The sequence below is a fragment of the Enhydra lutris genome, unplaced genomic scaffold, assembly GCF_002288905.1.
Source record: "Enhydra lutris kenyoni isolate GAN:26980312 unplaced genomic scaffold, ASM228890v2 scaffoldscaffold88, whole genome shotgun sequence".
Lineage (NCBI taxonomy): Eukaryota > Metazoa > Chordata > Mammalia > Carnivora > Mustelidae > Enhydra > Enhydra lutris.
Genome location: NW_019154172.1, coordinates 3348740 through 3368471, shown reverse-complemented (window position 1 = coordinate 3368471; position 19732 = coordinate 3348740). Strand labels below are relative to the sequence as shown.

General features: G+C 40.9%; 1 protein-coding gene across 1 annotated transcript in view; it reads right to left on the bottom strand.

The window, feature by feature from the left end:
- LOC111162074 (OTU deubiquitinase 7B) overlaps positions 1 to 16145 on the bottom strand; it is a 56522-nt gene extending 40377 nt beyond the window's left edge. Inside the window, exon 1 of the mRNA XM_022526274.1 lies at positions 15909 to 16145. The gene's annotated coding sequence lies outside the window, so the exon portion shown is untranslated. The remainder of the gene's footprint in view (positions 1 to 15908) is intronic.
- Positions 16146 to 19732: the final 3587 nt, after the last annotated feature.

Here is a 19732-nt window from a genome sequence, read left to right as displayed (position 1 = left end):
TGGGCAAGGAACATTCAGGAAGCCAAGGAAACAAACAAAACTCTCCCAGTCCTCAAAACACAAACACATCCACATACCAAAGAAGGTTACACCGTCCAGTTTATACCCAGGTATGAGTGAGTGGAGAGGGAGTGGGGAGAAAGGAGGGGAAGTAAGAAGCATTATTGGGCAAGGAACATTCAGGAAGCCAAGGAAACAAACAAAACTCTCCCAGTCCTCAAAACACAAACCATCCACATGCCAAAGAAGGTCACACTGTCCAGTTTATACCCAGATATGAGCAAGTGGAGAGGGAGTGGGGAGAAGGGAGAGGAAGTGAGAAGCATTATTGGGCAGGTGTGCTTGTCAGCACCAACAGATTTCTCTCTTGGACTCATGAAGAGCCTTTTTTTTTTTTTTAATTATGTAAAGATCCCTTGATTTTTTTTTTTTTTTTAAGATTTTATTTGTTACAGAGACAGAGCACACGAGTAGTGAAGAGGGGCAGAGAGAGAAGCAGACTCCCTGCTGAGCAGGGAGCCCAACACAGGGCTCTATCCTAGGACCCTGGGATCATGACCTGAGCCAAAGGTAGACACTGAAGCTTAACAGACTGAGCCACCCGGCACCCCATGGAGAAATTTTTTAAACAAAGAAATACTGGGAGTCGCACCCATTTTTATAACTTGATTTATTTAAATAATCACAGAGAACATGCAATATATATAAACGGCAGCATGTTAGAGTAGTTGCATACATTCCCTCTGAAATTCACCAGATCTGTATGTAAATCCTAGCTTTGTCACTATCTTGCTGTGTGACCTTGGACAAGTTATTTAACTTCTCTGTGCCTTAGCAGGGACCTCATCTGATAGTCACTGTGATATCCTGAGCAACTTCAACAGTACTGAAATATCTTGTCTGAATTGGTAAATATCTTTATTAACAGTAATAAATATTTTAGATGAATTAATCTGTAAATAGGTACAAGAGTATCTAACTTATTGAACAGTTATGAGTATTAAGTGAGGTGATATATAAAGTACTTAGTATAACTCATGCTGGGTCTCACTATTAAAGAGTAAAGTTTTCTTCCCTTTACTTCCCAGCCAGGTCAGAAGTTAATAACAGAAGAGTCGTGGCAAGGATTAAAATGGGGTAAGAACTATAGAACCCAAGTGTTGGAAAATGTTTACTACTAGGGCCCTAGTCATAAAATCTAGGAATATTTCATCTTGGCAGATGAAATTAAATAAGAGACCCTTGTAGTAGGTACATAATAAATGTTAGTTGATCCAGATAATGCTATTGTGAGCCTTCAGGTTATCTGTTAATACCAGAGATAAGCCCAGCAGAATAGGAAAAGGGCAAGAAAAGGGAAGGAAAGGAAAACAGAAGGGAAAAGAAGTGAGACTGAGTTACATCTTAAATAAACCAGACTATATATTTAAAAACCAAATATAAAGGATTTTTTAGAAGGCTATTTAATTCTCCAAAAACTTCCCATTAGCGAAAACACTCTATTGATTCACAGTATTTACCAACCTTTTTAGGTAATAAGATCTGTGTAACTAAATTGTTCTTAACTGCTGACATGGTAAATGAAAGATTTGGGTCCAAAACTCTCTTCCTCCTTTTACTCCAAAAAGACTGATGGGGCCTTTTGAGGCTACCTCACCTACAGCCTGTAACCACAGCAACCTATCTTACATGCAGAGGAAAAGATATTTCACTTCAAAATTGGGAGTCAGAGAATATATGCAATTAAATCCAAAATCGGAAGGAATCTTTTTCCTTGACTACGAAGAACTGAATGTGAGAAGACAGCTCTAAGGAACTCGGGTCACTGTTGCCTCATGAGCCCGACAGTATACACATTTACTGTCTGAAGATAAGGAAAACCTATGAGAGCTGAAACGGCTTGTGGGTAAACCTCATCATGATGTGCTCTTCAACTTCCCATTTTACTTCCCAGGCATCTTCCTCTGTGTTTTTAACCGCTTGTCTCACCTCCTCTTAAGCAATAGGATATAATAGAGCACTAGCCAAGAGTCAAAAGAATGGGCTCTACACCAAGTTCTACTAACTTAGGAAGTGTGCAAATTTAAACCGGTCATTTAAACTATGTATTCAGTATCACCTGAGAATGTTGGGCTAGACTCAGGGCTCTTGAAAGGCTTCCACTGAAGCATCCCTTTGGAGAGCAGATGCATTAGAAACCAGCCAAACCCAGCTCCTTTACTGCTACAACCCAGATGGAGAACACACGCATTGTTATTATCTACTCTTCCTATAAAGGCAGTTACCAGGGGCGCCTGGGTGGCTCAGTCAGTTAAGCGTCTGCCTTCGGCTCAGGTCATGATCCCAGGGTCCTGGGATCGAGCCCCACACTGGGCTCCCTGCTCAGTGGAGAGCCTGCTTCTCCCTCTCTCTCTGCCTGCCACTCTGCCTACTTGTACTCTCTGTCAAATAAATAAATAAAATCTTAAAAAAAAAAAAACAAAAAAAGCAGTTACCAAATTCTATTTATTTTTCTTCAAATCACTGGACTCTCCTTTTTCTCTCCATTACTATCACCCCTGTAGAGACTCCTTCCCCCAGGACTATCATAACTGCTCTACCTAGTCTTCTTCCACTTTATACTGCACAGCTGAAATTCATTTTCCTAAAATACTCATTTACACATAAAGTTCTGTGCTTGGTGATTTTTCACTGTAAGTATAAACCAAATTCCTCTGCCTGAGATTTAAGGCCCTCTCCTATTTACCTAACTCTCCAACTTTATTAATCTTGTTGCTTGTCTACTTTCTCTACCCTCAAAACAAAGCAGGCATAGTTCACTGTTCTCATGCCTTAAATGCTTTCTGAATGCTAACTGTTCTCATGCCTAGCCCTCTGAACTTACCCAGTCTCCTCTCTTCTCTAAGATCTAGATTAGCCTAAGTATAAAATTTTCCCCTACCCACTCCCTCTAAATGTCTAATATAATTCCTGGGGCACCTGGCACGCTCAGTTGGTACACATCATGCGACCCTTGATCTCAGGGTCATGAGTTCAAGCCCCACATAGGTAACAGAGCTTACTTAAAAAAACAAAAACAAAAACAAAAAAACATGTAATTCTGACAACTGTACTCCTCACTTGACACTTTGTACCCATGACATCGTATTATTATTCATCTTTTTACGCAAATAATTCAGTCTTCACAACTAATTAAGTTCTTCATGACTTTAACTCTGTATACTGAAGCCTAACTTTTCGGAGAGTAAATATTCAATAAAATGTTTGCTGTTGAGAGTAACTACTACCTTGGACAAGTCAAACTTTCTGGGCCTCATTTTCCTTATCTAGAAAATGATGACAATATGTAAATTTCCCTTCAGTTCTAAAACACTGTATGTATATAGTAGTATATACTAGTATATACTAGAGAGTATATACTACTCCATAGTTATATTTGTTTCTCATTATTTCTTTTTTTCTATATATCTATTTATGTATATGTAACTATTTCCCATTTAACACAGAATACAAATTCCCAAGGGGCCAATTCTCCTACTACTTGTTTAGTTTATTTGCTGGGTAGCACTTCCTTAGCATCTCCTTAGAGTATGTTGTCCAAATTCTGGTACACAGCAGGTATTCAGTAGAAAGGAATTTATAGTCTCAAGCTGGCAGCAAACATCAAGAGAAATTTATGTAGATGATTTTCTTATCTCAATTTCCATAATGAACTAGCATATTACAAAAAACTTCAAAGATGATGTGAGAGAGAAGGAACTTAATGTTGTTAAAACAAGAGGTCACCTTGTGCCAAATAGCTAGGAATTTATTTTAAGCAACCAAAGAAACCAGGATGCAGCAAATATTAAGTCTAACTTTCGAATTCTATTTTCAGAATTCTGAGGAGTTTGAGAAGTCTCTATCCCTAGTCATCAAAAACGGACCAAGTATTCTTCATGTCAGATAATTTTGTCCTTAGTGCTGATGGAAATTTTCAGAAAATGAATAGTCTAACACTCGGCCAGGTGAGCTCTTTGTTCAAAGAAGATGAAAGCAAATACTCAAAAAGGAATTCATAAGAGCAGGTAAGTTTTTAAAATAAATAAGAACTTGCTGTCTAAAATATTTTTGTTAGCAGTGTGATATTTTCCCATTGTCTTTCTCAGTTCTTCACATGAGACTATCTTCACGTAAAGACCAAGACTTACTAATACTAAAGGCTCAGAGTTATTAATGATTCAAAAGACAACAGTAGACCAACTCATTTTAAATGACCCTGGCTTTTCAAAGAACTATTTTAGAACACAAAACTGCTATTTTCAAAGCTGAATTCTATATATGATGTTTTCCAAACAGGTATGTGGCCCGGATACAAGTTTGATATAGTTAAGGTATAAGGGTTAGAAAGACTTCTAAGCCATGTTTTGAAGGATGAGAAGAAACAGCCTCCTTAAATTTTTATACCTATCCCCATTTTCCATTTCTGTTCCCCAATCCTATTCCACAGTATCTGCTAACTCCCACTATCTCTTTGTTGTTTCACTCTCCACCACCCTCATCCCCACCGCCCCCAGCCCCACCCCACACCCCAAGGTCCCCTTAACCTAAGAACTGCTTAGAGAACCATAAAGTAAGAGGCTGGTGCCAGGAGCTAGAGCTCATACCGTCTTCCCTGTTAAGCCTCCAAATAAAATCAAGGGTCACAGGTAATTTTATCTTCCATAGTTTTTCCCCACCACCAATCTCCCTTATCAAGACTTAGAGAGAAGATATGGGGGTGGTAGGAAGTGCAGGCTGGGGGTTCAATAACTCAAAGAAACTGAATGCTCCGTAAAGCCAACTCAATCCATTATATGCAGCTACTGACAGCAAAAGTTTTCATTACAGGCTTATTTCCCACAGTGTACTCTGGCCTACAATCCTTACACAGTCCCAACAACCTTCTCCAGTATCTACTAAATATGTGCTGAGAAATACAGACATTTTACAAAAAACTTGAAGCTTAAGATAACTACAAAAGAAAACTGGTTACAAATTAAAGTTCAGAAATGCATTTTAGAATTATAAATGGATTTGGGATTATCCACCTTGAAAAGGTCCATGATAATGTTCTGCAGAACACCAAGAGAAAATGAAGACTGGATGTATATGGTTTAACCATACAAAACTGCAAATACAAAAGTATTTGACTGCTTTTGCCTACAAAACTGCAATTTCATATAGTTCCACTTAATATTTAATTTCTACTTGGCAAGTGAGGGAAGAGCTTCTGTGAGGCCGAAATGATGTTATCTTGGGACTGTACCTTCTAGAATGAAAAGCTTCAAAATATTCTGCTGAAATACAATCTGGTTTCAATAAAAAAAGCAAGTGTTAAACATATACATACATATATACATACATATGTACAAATGTGTCTATTAGGCTTTATTCTTTAGGCACCAAAGAATTCCTGGTTCCCAGCAGTGTTTATGAAGTGAACAGAGAGGCTGCTTTGTCTCAACACCAGTATCCCATCTCCAGTGAGGGTGTCAAGACCTTGATGACAACAGCAGAATTTGATAGCTAGTGAAATGAGTCTGGCCACAGGAGAGCAGTGCCTCACAAATGCCATCAGGATCAATTCCCAGGAGTTTCCTCATTGGATGATATCACCAATCAATTCCCATTTCATTTCTCAGGGAATGTTTGCTCATCTCTTGCAAGAAGTTAGTCTTGACTACTCTCGACAGTTATGTGCATTTTATTTAATTTTCATTGCTGAATGTTTCTTTATAAGCTCTATTTTAATGGGGCCATTATCATGCTCATAATTAACAGTTCATCAGTGCAAAGGATTTTTATTTTTTAATTCATTAATTAACCATTTAGTCACTAATAGTGACTAAATGCCTACCATGTATAAGTTACTGTGGCAAGCCCCAGGAGAGACACAGAAGATAAAAGAAATTCCAGGAGCTCATAGTGTAGTAGAAATGGCATCCGAAGAGCACAAATAACAAAAACACAAAAATATACAACTACAAACAAACAAGTATGAATAAAATGATAGAATTCAGAAGTGGGAAAGATCACATCCTGTTGGAGAAAAAAAAAATCAGGAAAGTTTTTATGGACAATATGACTTAAACGGGGACTTTGATAGGTAGGATATTTTTTAACAGGACAAGTGAAAAGGGCAATGGAGGTAAGAGGCTTAAAGATTAGATGATTAAGTAAATTAGATCTAGATGAAGACACATCTGAAAAACAATGTTGAGGAAAAAACTGCTAAAGGATACATACAATTCTGTTTATGTAAGATTTCAAAACTATATGTTGTTTGTGTAAACATAATATGTTAAAAAAAAAAAAGTATAAAACATGAAATTGAATGACAGATAGTAAATCAGACCAGTAGTCATTTCCCAAGAAAGAAGAAAGGGGAAAGGAAGCATAGTAGGACCTAGCTATATTTAACATTATATCTTAAACAGAGTTAGAGATCTAAGACAAGTATGACAAAAGGTTAATATCCATTAAATTTGGGTTATGTGCTCAAAATGTTGGGTTTTTTCTCCCCTGGACTTTTCTAAATATTCAAAATATCTTATTATTCAAAATTTTAAAATTAAGAAAGGGCCAGGTGAATAGAAAAATAGTGGAATCACTAACCCAAAAATAATAGTCAGGAGGAGCAAGATGGTTCCCCCAAACTTTCAGGAACACTTGAGTGCCCTCTGAGTGCACTCAGAGAGTGCACAGAGGGTACTCAGAACAGGGTGGGGTGAAGGCTGACAGATATGGACAAGAAATAAGTTCTTATTGCCATCCTAAATCAGATATCCGAGGGGAGTGACAACCACGATCCCACACAACATAAATGCCAGTGTAACCAAGTCATCTCCCCCCACCTCCCCAAAAAAAGCCAAGGAAACTTCCAGATACATAGGAATTCTGATAAAGACTCACTGTGAGTAGTTATTCCGTGCCTCCTCTCTCCCCTCCTCTCCCCAAAACACTCACAAACAAAAACAAAATGTACCCTTGCCCACTTGAGAAAGAATTAAGAATTGGCAACTCTGCTAAAGTGGATAGTTTCCAAGCCAAGGCCCGTCTCTGGAAAAGATGTGGACAGAGCCCAGAGCAAAGAGTAAAGAAATCATAACTCAGTTAAATTTGAGGAAGACTTATCAGTGAAAGGTACTCATCCCAGGGCGCCTGGGTCGCTTAGGGGGTTAAGCCTCTGCCTTCAGCTCAGGTCATGGTCTCAGGGTCCTGGGATCAGGCCGCATCCGGCTTTCTGCTCAGCGGGCAGCCTGCTTCCCTCTCTCTCTCTCTGCCTGCCTCTCTGCCTACTTGTGATCTCTCTCTCTGTCAAATAAATAAATAAAATCTTTAAAAAAAAAAAAAAAAAAAGAAAGAAAGAAAGGTACCCATCCTTCCACATCCCCTTGTGTCCCAACTTTCCCCAGGGGAGTCTAAGAATCTCTAAGATATCCTTCTATCCTGTCCTGTTCTTCTCCAGCAAAATGACTAAAACATAAAACCCAAGTTTAAAGTTAGCACTTCAAATCCAAACAATTTCCCTTCACAAAAACCCAATGAAGGGGCACCTGGCTGGCTCAGTCGGTAGAACATGCAACTCTTGATCTAGGTGTCATGAGTTCAGGCTCCAGGTTGGGCCAAGTGCTTGCTTTAAAAAATAATAAATAAATAAAATAAAATAAAATAAAAATATATATCTCCAATAAAATTAAAAACACAGGAAAGGAAGAGTTAGAATACAAGTGTAATAAACAAATCTTGTTTTTAAGATAAATATCCTTTTTGTGGATAAACAATTTATTTCTTCTACCAAAGTTTCACTGACACAATTTAAAATTAAGTTTAAAAGAACTTGAAGGAACTTAGCAAGAGAGATAACTACATCTGCACATTCAGTAAAACAAATACCTTGACATTCTTCTACATCTGCATCATTAAAGATGAATAATCCTAACATCCTATTCACTCCCCTCCAGGGCACCCAACTGCCTCAGCTCAAAAGCCCTATTCCCTGAGGTACTCTCAGGGCAGATCTTCCTCATTCAGACCCGGGAAAATGCCACCATTCACTTCGGACTGGTAAAAACAACAATGGGATGGAATGTCTTCTAGCACAATGCGGTGTAGCAGGATGTAACAAACACTGGAATGGGACATGAGAGGATCAGCGAGGTGAAACAATATTTATTAATCTCCAACCACATTATAGCCACTGGAAATGGAATTCCAGACCAAGCTATCACAAAACTACTTCTGTGACCCTGAGTAAATGTCCTCTGAAAATGAATGGGAGACTAAAACAGTCCCTATAGTTCTCTGATTCCATGAGTCTGCAAACACCAGCACTCAATAAGAACTGTTCCTGTTAAGCATAATAAAGGTACTTAAAAAGCCTTTTGCTCTGTTCCTCTCCAATGAATGCCCTACACCACTGACGAAATAATCTTTCTACAACGTGAAACTTAATTCTCAACTCGATGCTTAAAAACCCTGAAATGCTCATCATACTGGAGCACAAGCTAAAGCTGTCCATGATCAGCCTTAACTACTTCTCCAGCCTTATCCCTGCCCTCCAACCCTGTCCTCCAGCCACAATCATTACTAAAAGTTACCTGAAGAAGTCTGGCTGTTTCGTTCCTTTAAGCTTTTATTCATGTTGTTTTCTCAGCCTGGAGTGTACTTCTCCCTGTCTTCTGTAGGGTACACCCTTAACTCATCTTTCAAGACTCATCTCAAATGTCATCTCTTCTCGGAGGCACTTTCCAACCTCTGCATGCCCAAGGCAGAACTGACCTTTAGGCCTCTACCATCCCCCCTACATACTTCTATGGCAACAACAGCCACACTTCATGACATCTATATATTTATGCATCTGTCTCCTCCCCCTGGGCCCATAATTCCCTGTAGGTAGAGACCTTGTCTGACTCATCTGTTTCCTCAGTGCCTATGACAGAAAGAGACATTCAAGGGATGTTTGATGGCACTGGGAGGAAAGAAACAGAAAACGAGAAAGGACAAAGAAGAAGTCAATTAAGATGGCCCGAAGACTGTAGAATAGTGTCTATCACTCTACCACTATCCCTGGCCTTTTGCTCTTTCCCTAAACTCTACTCTTCAGAGAGCTTATTCATTCCCTTGGCTACAGCTCCCACATCCATGCTGAGGAGCCACAAAACCACGCTTCCAAAAATATTAACCTCTGCCTCTACTCTCCACCAGCTTCAGGTTCATCTCTAACAAATGGGTCAGCTTTCTCTTGGGTGTTTCATTCCTACTTCACATCCAATACCTTTCAAACTGAACTCATCAAATGCCCCTAAAAAATGAGGAATCCTTCCTAATTTCCTGATCTTAATGTCTCAGAAACCCAAGCTTAAAATGTTATAGTCATACTTGATGGATCACTCTCCTTCATCGGCTACATCCAGCCGTCACTGACTTTAATTTTTACTTAACAATCTCTTTTTCCCTCTTTCTCTCCTTATCCCAACCCACACCCCAACTCTAGCTCAGGTTTCAACACCTCATACACCCAAGGAGCCAATCCCCATTCCCTCCCGGCCCACCTGTTTTCTACTATCATCATTTTGCTATTACTATCCTCAAAAATTCACAGTGGTTCACTATTTTCTATAATTTAAAATCTCAATTTATAAGCCTGCCTTTTAAGACCCCTCTAAAACATAGCTCCAAACCAACTTAACCAACCTGCTCAGGTCAGTCTCATCACTTCCCCAGGAACACCCAAGCCTAGTCCAGGCTTTTGCTTGATCCTTCTCAGCTCCAAAATGAAATGACTTTGTTGTTGTTGTTGTTATCTGCTTCATCTTTACCCCTTGTACTTCATACAATTTTATTTTTTTAAGATCTGAAGTAAATTACAATTCCTCCGTGATAGCACTCATAACTACCTGAGTGCTCTTGTCCCCAAAGACATACGATATGAGATCTATACTGTGTGATCGATAATATAATTTCTCACTTTTTTTTTTTTTTTTTTTTTTTTTGGTCTGGCATATTAGAGGTTCAATAGGTATTCATTCCTTCCTATACTCCTTATTCCCATCTAGACTGTAAACTCCTCAAAGGCACAAAATCATCATTTTTCCTAATCCTCCACAGTACCTAACATAAAATTGAACTCAACGCAGGTCACCAAAAATAACAGCTCAGTAATTTTTCCTATCCAAAACTATTTCTTAGAGAAATAAAAAGATGAGACAAAAACCTAAAAAACACAGTTGAAAATAATCCTGAACTAAACTATATAAATTAAGATTCCTGACTTCCACCTCTGATCTCCACTCAAAAATACTACAATCTCCTGACTCAAGAGGTAAATAATAATCCTGTGCTCATGACATCATAAGCACATAGTTTGGTAATGACTGTGAGAAGGTAGGGGGTAGGTAGGGATGAAGGAAAGCAAGTCAACTGAAAGAACAAGGTTGGAAGAACAAGCATGTGATCCTGTGTTTATTAAATGTGAACACTGCTCCTCATTCCTTTTTTTTTTTTTTTTTAATTAGCCATATTTTCAAACAACTTAATTTCAGAAGGAAAAACCTGACAGTTTTTTCAGCAGAGTCACTATCTGGAAGAGCCTCTACAAAGCCCAAGTGCTCTGAAAAAGCCACCTTCATCTTCATCAACGCAACATAACAAAATAGGATTCCTCCAGATACTGTGAGTAAACACTCACTCTGACTATAAGACAGACATCATTTATAAATCACTTAGGCATAAGGCAGACAACCTAAGTGGTCACAATGGACCTGCACAGATTTTGAAAAGAAACTGGTCTTCATTAACATACTCATAGGGGCACCTGGGTGGCTCAGTGGGTTAAAGCCTCTGCCTTCAGCTCAGGTCATGATCTCAGGGTCCCGGGATCGAGCCCTGCATCGAGCCCCGCATCGGGCTCTCCGCTCTTCAGGGAGCCTGCTTCTCCTCTCTCTCTGCCTGCCTTCTGCCTACTTGTGATCTCTGTCTGCCAAATAAATAAATAAAATCTTTAAAAAAAAAAGAAAGAAAAGAAACATACTCATATAATCCAGTCTTAATTATCCATAAATGAATTACCCAATTTACAGGATTTCTGAGGCATAATCTTTAAACCAAGTTTGACTGTTCTTCACCATCAGTATATACCCTCCTCACCATCAGGTAATATAGGGCTTAGAAACGCAAATTCATTTCAACATCAATATGATCCTCAAAACATTAAAATAAATCTGGCTTAAGAAAATTATCAAACCAAGAAATTTTCATATTAAATTCTGAATTACTTATATTACTGTACCCTACAACAGCAGAGATAACTGGAAGTTAATGCCCTTAAAACATGATACTGTCCTTACCAAAAGCTCTTGAGGATAAGCCAGCCACAGCCTACAGGCCCACAGTACAATGTGAGACAGGCACAAACAGAGCTCAGCATAGTGAGTAAAGTGTGAAGACAAAAACTTCTACAAGAATCCTCTGTCTCCTGGATGATCCCTTTAGGCCAAGATGGTCCAGAAGAGAAATCGAAGAGTTACAATGTACCGGTGCCTGCCTGACTCCTTGCCCCTGAGTTCCTGGACCAGAAGGCTCAACACTTTTTAAATTCATCCTTTGTTCAAGGACCTACAATGACTCTATTGACCCTTCCATGAACACCCAACAGAGTCTGGCCTCTGAGTCCCCTCCACCCTCTTGCCTGCTCTACCCATGACTTGACCACCCACATTCTCTCCAGTCCCTCTCATTTATTACCCCGACAAACACAACTTAGTCATTCATACCACCACTGCACACTGTACATTCTATACTTTTTGCCTGGAAGATCTTTTATTTTCTTTTACTCTTAACACAGAATAGCTATTTCATTTACTTGAATGTCACACATATTTCATAGATAAGGATGGACAAGTAAATTGTCCAAGATCACACAGTCCAGATTTGAACCAAGTTCTACCTCCATTGGCCATGCCTCTTTATGACTCTAATCCACAGCCTCCAAGTCCATTTCAAATTTTGCTGATTCAGAAATCTTCCCTAATTAATTTCACAGATTCTCTTACTTCTAGTTTTCTAGCCTTTATATATTCCATTTATAGCACATTAAACTTGGTTATGTTTATATGTTGTGTCCTAAATGTTAAAGCTTGTAACAGTGTGCCTTCCCATTTATATATACCACCTTCCACAACCCACCCCTGTCCCAAAGGCAAGGACACTTGTCTTTATATCCTTTCTATCTTCCCAAAGCCTGTCACTGGAGCTTGGAGACAGCTTAATCCACAAGAATGCTCAATCATTATTCAGCAAGGATTCCTTACTTAAAAAAAAAACAAAAACAAAAACAAAAACAAAACACAGAGGCACCTGGGTAGCTCAGTCAGTTGACCATCTGACTCTTGGTTTCAGCTCAGGTCATGATCTCAGGGTCATGTGTGACCTGTGTGAGACTCTGCACTCGTGTCAGACTTGGCACTCAGTTTGGAGTCGGCTTGAGATTCTCTCTCCCTCCCCCAGTGCCATTCCCACTTGTGCTCGTGCTTGCGGGTGCTCTCTCTCTCTCTCTCTCAAATAAATAAATCTTTTTAAAAAAACAAACTTTCTTCTCTCATACTAAAAAATCAACTGAGTTCAGGCATTCACACAACTGTCCTGCATCTATATTCCAGTTACACAGATTTTAATTATCTGAATTTATCAGGGGCTGTTGAGAAGATTTCACAGCTCCTAAGTTTCCACAGGGAAGACGCTGCTGAAGCCACAATTCGAAGCACTTTCTCAAAATTTTTCCTTGATGGGATGAATGTTTGGGTAAAAGAGGGAGCCTCACAAGGATCTGCCAGGATCCTTGGCATGCTTAAGCATGCTTGAGAAGCTCGAAAACTTTACAACTGGCCCACAGTGCCCCCATATCAATCCGAAATTTTATTTTTAATATTGTTACTCCATCATATGGTTATATATATTGAATCTCGAAACCCCAAACAACGATTTCTGAGAAATGGGAATAGTGGCAGACTATTAGGCTGCCCTAGGCTTATTCTTACTTATTCAACTGCTTCAATTCCCACCCCACCAGCCACCAAATAATAAATGTAAGAGGAAGTTTATATAAATAGACATAAGTATACTTTCCGCCTAGGGACACTTTTCTTATACTCCTAACAAAGAATAACTATTTCATTTGCTTGAATGCTCATACATATTTTATAAATAAGGATGGAGAAATAAATTGTCCAAGGTCACATAGTAAATGCCATAATCAAGATTTGAACCAAGTTCTATCTAACTTCATAGGTCATGCCTCTTTATGACTCTAATCCACAGCCTCCAATTCCATTTCAAATTTTGCTGATTCCAAAATCTTCCCTAATTTATCTCATTGATATAACTAGAATTTCCCAGACATCACTAATATCAGCATCAACCGGGGCATCTGGGTGGCTCAGTGGGTTAAAGCCTCTGCCTTTGGCTCAGGTCATGATCCCAGGGTCTTGGGATAGAGCCCCACATCGGGCTCTCTGCTCAGCGGGGAGCCTGCTTCCTCCTCTCTCTCTCTCTCTCTCTCTCTCTCTCTCTCTCTGCCTGCCTTCTCTGCCTACTTGTGATCTTTGTCTGTCAAATAAATAAATGAAATCTTAAAAAAAAAAAAAATCAGCATCAACCGACTCAGAAATTAAAACAATTATTAATAGTCAACAGACTCAGGGAAGGTGATTCTGATTTTTAAAAATTTGATCTTACCCTCCAAATTAAATCTTTTTTCAACAGGGGTCCCCAGAAGTAGGAGATTAAGGAAGTATTTCCAAGTTGTTGGTGACCTAACTCCACGAAGTCCAACTAAAATTACCATTCATTACTGTTCAGCCTGCCTTATACATGTCAGCATACAGCCCTTTCCCTGGCAAAGGTTTACATTTTTTTTTTCCCACAAGGGAGTCTCTGGCATTGAACTGCCAGAAAAGAAATGAAAGGGATAAGTCAAGTCAGGCAACAACAAAAAATTAGTAATAGTTTGGGAATTATCTTCCTTCCATCTTTCCTTCCTGCTTGAATGCTTAATGCCCAAAGTGGATATCTGTTCAATTCTAAATTATTCATGTTAATGGATAATTATCGGCAGAAAGGTGCTGATAATCCGAAATGGAAAAAAAATTGAAAGATAATCTATTCCAGTTTTGGAAGATCTTTTCAGCATATTTACCTTCTCAATTATTCCTAGCATGAGCTAATATTTGTATTCATTTGCGATCACTAAGTACATAGTAACTGGCCACTTACTCAGGGAGGTGCTCTGAGGCATGCCGGGTAGCTAGTGGAAATTAGAACAAGACTGGCATTCACACTCCAGATGAGCAACATCAATTTCATTTATTTTACAGTTCTGTTCAGCCTTCAAAATATCAATAGACTAGCACAGCAGGTTGGTTCCTAAACTTTAAAAGAACTGTTCAGAAAAACAATGAGGACAAAGAGTATAATTGTTTGCCTATAATGTATTCATTTGTAAATTACTACACAGCAAATGTTTAATTATAAATTCGATTCTCCCTAGTCACCCACTATGTTCCTGCTGTCTTCTCCACCGCACCAGAAATGCAGTCTCGTTCACTAGGAAAGAAATTTTCTAAATGTTTTTTAAAAACTTAGGATTTGCTATCTTTTTGGACTAGCCTCACGACTACCTCTTCTTGCCCTTTTCCACCTTCGAAACAGATTTTGAAAGACAAAGGGATCCAACCTCCTCAAGGACCTCCTAAACATATAGTAGGACTGAAAAATTACCAACTTCTGGTTGTTCTAAAAAGCATTTTACATAGTTATAAAAATATGAGGAAAATAATAAATTCTCATATAAAAATATGAGTAAAATAACAAATTCTGCTAATTCTTGCTTTTGCATTTACGAAAAGGAAACCCCCTGAAGAGTGTGGGGGAGACTCTCTTACATATAATTTCACCAGTCCACTTCTTCCAACTTAATTTCCTATCCGTTTTGTGCCCAGAGGAACCACCCAGGTTAGACAGACTACCTAGACGAGGGAGAGGGAGCGGTGGGGAGGGAGACGGAGAAAGACTCAGAAACTCAGGGAGCCTCAGAGACTCGGAGCTCTGGTCCTTGTGAGCCGACAAGCTAAAAATACGCCGGCCCAGTAAACAAATCCCATTCCATCCCGACCGGAGCCACACCGTTAACCTAGTAATTACGAGAAGAGGAGTGAGATCACGCAACCCCCGGCTTACTCATCATCAGCTTCTAAAGTTTCCATCGGCTCATGGCAACTTTTCTTTTTTCTAAAGTTCATAAGCCTGCCCTAGAATCAATCGATCTCTCTCTTTCTCTCTCTCTCTCTCTCTCTCTCTCTCTCTCACACACACACACACACTCTCACACACACTTCTTTTTCGCTCCCTTCCTCCATTACTGGACGCACCTCAGTTTGGCTATCTACAGGGGAGAACAAGCTTGTTTTCTTTTCGTTGCACTTTTATACTCAGACTTTTATGAACTTTATCCTACTATAGGGATAGGACAGGGGGTCCGCACACTCTTAACCACCTTAAAACTCCACCATCCCTCCCCGAAAGTCTCGCTGACAAGGGGGCGACCGTCCAAACTGCCCAGCACAGCTTAGGAAAAGAAGCCAAGAACCGGGGTGGGAGCGAGGAACACGGGACGCAGGTGAAAGGGAGAAGTAACGGGGAAAAGGTTGGGACGAAGCAAGGCACAGTCGGGGCGAGGAGGGGTTGCCGGGAGGCGGTGGCTCCGGGTGAAATATAATCAGAAAGGAGAAGGGGGACAGTGGAGATCAGAGGGTCGGAGTTTGGGAGTCTGAAGAGACGGGAGGGGCGGGAGCAGACGGGGAGGAGGGTGACAGGGCAGGGGGCTCCGTTACCCTCGCGGCTCCCGGGGCAAGGCCCTAGGCCGGGGCGGAGCGCGGGGCCCGGCCGCCTCTCCTCATTCCTCGGCTGTGACCCCGGGGTCCGGCTGGCCCCTCCCCCGACGACGATGGAGGCGGAGGCGGTGGCGGAGACTGCGACCGCGGCTGTTGCTCCGCAGAGGATGAGGAGCTGGAGCCAGACGGCACTGATCAGGACTGGCCTCCCCCAGTGGTTTTTTGCCTGCTCCACACCCCGTCGCCACTCCGACTCCGCGGCTGGTTCAGGATCGGTGGCTTTCGGCCGTCCGGCCGGAAACTAGCGCCAGTTTCCGGCCGGAGCGGGTTGGTGGTGACACCCAAGCAGCCCCCCAGGCATCCTCCTGCCAGGCCCCACCCCGCTCCGCCCGGCCCCATGGCAGCCCCGCCTTTAGCACCGCTCCCCTGGCTCTGGCCAGTTTGGCGCCTGCCCCGCGCGTGACCCCGTGTTTTCCTGGCCAGTGTTCTTGAGGCCTCTGATCTGGAGAGTTCTTGAAGCGGAGCTGGAGGGGTCCAGAGGTGGCTCTTGAGACTTTGGGGCAGAGTCAGTTGGATACAGCCCTTTGGGAAGAAGCAAAAAGAGGCGGGTAGTTCTGGAAAAGTGAGAAGGGTGAAAATACTTTCGAAGTAGAAGACTGAAATTCTAGTTACTCTTCGCGGTCATTCTGGACTGACCAGAGGAAAATTAACAGTGCTTCTTCCAGACTAAGTCTCCACCCAGTTTTGCAGTCGTCTTCCATCACACGTGAAGTTAACATACCCTTCTCTTTTAACACTCAGTACTTAATTACTTGCAAAATGATGTCATGTATGCCTCAGCCCAATAGAAAAAAGTTAAGTATCGCTGTTTTATTAGTGCGTTTTAACAGCATCACAGCATAATTCAATTCAAATATTTCTTGAGTCCCTACTATGTGCAAGGTACTGTGCTCATTTATACTGGGGACACAAATGAATAAGACATAATTCCAGGCATCAAGGATCTTACACTTTAGGGGCGCCTGGGTGGCTCAGTGGGTTAAAGCCTCTGCCTTCGGCTCAGGTCATGGTCTCAGGGTCCTGGAATCGAGCGCCAAGTCGGGCTCTCTGCTCAGCAGGGAGCCTGCTTCCCCCTCTCTCTCTGCCTGCCTCTCTGCCTACTTGTGCTCTCTCTCTCTCTCTCTGTGTCAAATAAATTAATCTAAAAAATCTTTAAAAAAAAAAAGGATCTTACACTTTAGTAAAATACGTGAAACTATATTATATAATACAGCTCACATATGTGCTCTGTGAGGAACAATGGGCTAGGGCATAAACTTCAGCATATAGCAGACCTTCCATATTTATTGAATAAACAAATAAATATTAGGAGAATGTGAACTAAGAAGAGCCATTTAATCAATACCTCTTTGTGACAAACACAAAATGGGGCCAGCCCCTGCTATAACCTTACCAAAGAAATCCTAAATTTTAATTTAGATTCCTAGCATCCTGGCACCTGATCTGCATATTCAAAATGTTTATTGTCTAAATTGTGCCCATTAGGCCTCCTTAAGAACGAATACTGTACCACAGTCAACTTTTCCCCTTAATACTTCCTGAGGTCTTTAGTCTCAAATGGCAAGGGTGGAGCATAGACATTTTGGAATTACCCAGCTCAGGACTAAAAAATGGACATCTGAAACAGGAAACTGCCTAGACGGGCAGCTATATCTCCTGGGGACACCCAAGGTTTAGAGTTGATTTAGGGCCGTGCCAAGGCCAAGAAGGTCAGAGTGTCTTGCAGGAGGCACACCCAGGACCAACAGCACAAGTTGGCAAGCAGAGCCATTTGGCCTGGGCTTCAGCTATGGGGACTGCACATTTGGGCTACTGTTCCATGGCAAATTTGAGGAAGAGGGTAGAATAAGATGTGGTCATCTAAGTTGGTTCTAAGTGAATTCCATTGATCACAACCATCCCTTGCTAGCTAAATCTGAGGTAGGAGGACAGGTCCACAGATGAGGAGCCTCAAAAATCTATATTTTCTTGTTTCACCAAAGCCCTCCCAGGACAAGGTAATGCTGATCTGTTGACTATGTCTTTCCAGTCTTAACTCCACTACCACCACCTTATTAGAACCAGGTACAGAGTTCAAAGACACTCTCCAGCCTTATTATTACAAGGCAGACTTTTACTTTTGGCAGTGACCACAAAAAGTTTCCATATTTGAAAGCAGGGCCAAACTCAATTAAGTAACCACAAATTTACAGGCTTGCCTGGAAATTTAGGGGCCAGGAAGTGATGGGGTTGCAGTTGCTTTGTGCCTGTTTCTTGCTCTGACCATCCATCACTCATTGTTGTTTGTGCAATTGCTCAATGGGCCTCTTGTTTTGGGTCAGCCCAGGCTATGTGGGTAGCAGTGTGGTCAGCCAGGCTGGGAGCCAAGCCACCTGGATTCTGGTCCCAGCTCAGCCAGCCCCTAAGCCATTAAGTGACTCCCTTCCTATTCCTATGTGTCAATTTCTCTGCCTAGAAACTGGGGACCTCTTCTGTAGTGATCTGTAGCCATTTGGGCTGTCACAATGCTGAATGTTCAGAAGCAGCTGTCTGATGCCAGAACACAGCTGATTATTTTTTGCTGCCAGGTAAAAGAATAGTTAAAAAAAAAAAAAAAAAAAGAAAGAGAGCAGCAGAGAAAATTCTACAAGTGTACCAGCCACATACCCTCATCTGCCATTCAGTACTAAGTTCTCTTCCAACCTAAGGCCTGTTTTTGTTTACTCATCTTAGCAATTCGAAGGGATGCTCTAAGGAGTTCCCTGAACTTCCACTTCACTTTAAGCAAGAGCAGAAAAAACAGAAAAACTTAAAGGAGCATTGCACCAGAAAAACTAAAAGGAGCGACTATTTCAATACTAGTTAATGGATAGAGTGGGGAAAATGTTCAGAGAAAGCTATTTTGCAGCTAACCAGGAAAAAAAAAAAGAAAAAAAAGCAATTGTTTGCATTTATATGCTCCTGTGGTGGGACAGAACACCAAACCAAAATAACTTCCTTTCCACTACCACCACTATAATTAAAACCAGTGGTCCAGTGGAGTTTCAAAACAGCATATTGTACGTGCCTAAGAACCTCAGACTGACTGAGAATTTGGGAGACTGAAAACCAGGAATCTAAATATTTTTAAAATACACACAGTTCTGGGCACCTGGGTGGCTCAATCAGTTGAGCATCCAGCTCTGAATTTTGGCTCAGGTCGTGATCTCAAGGTTGTGGGATGGAGCCCCACATCTGGCTCTGCTCAGCAGGGCATCTGCTTGAGATTCTGTTCCTCTCCCTGTTTCTGCCCCTCTCCCTGCTCATGCTCTCTCTCTCTTCTCTCAAATAAGTAAACCTTTAATAATAAGTAAATAAATAAATATATCCACAGTTCTTTTTCTTTTCTAGGTATAATTGTCATACCACATTGTATCAGCTTCGGTTGTACAGCATAATGAGTCAGTATTTGTGTGTATTGTGAAATGATCGCCACAATAAGGCTAGTAGACATCCATTATCATAGTTACAATTTTTTCTTGTGATGAGAACTTTTAAGACTTACTCTCTTAACTTTAAAATATGCAAGACAGTAGTATTATTAACTGTAGTTGCCATCCTTTGCATTACTTCCCCAGGACTTACTTATTTTATAACTGCAAGTTTGTATCTTTTGACCTCTTTCACTGGTTGCCCATCCCCACCCCACTCCTCTCCTTTGGCAACCACCAATCTGTTCTCTGTATCTAAGAGCTCAAGCTGAGCCTTTTTGTTTTGTTGCTTTGTTTTGTTTGTTTGGGTTTGTC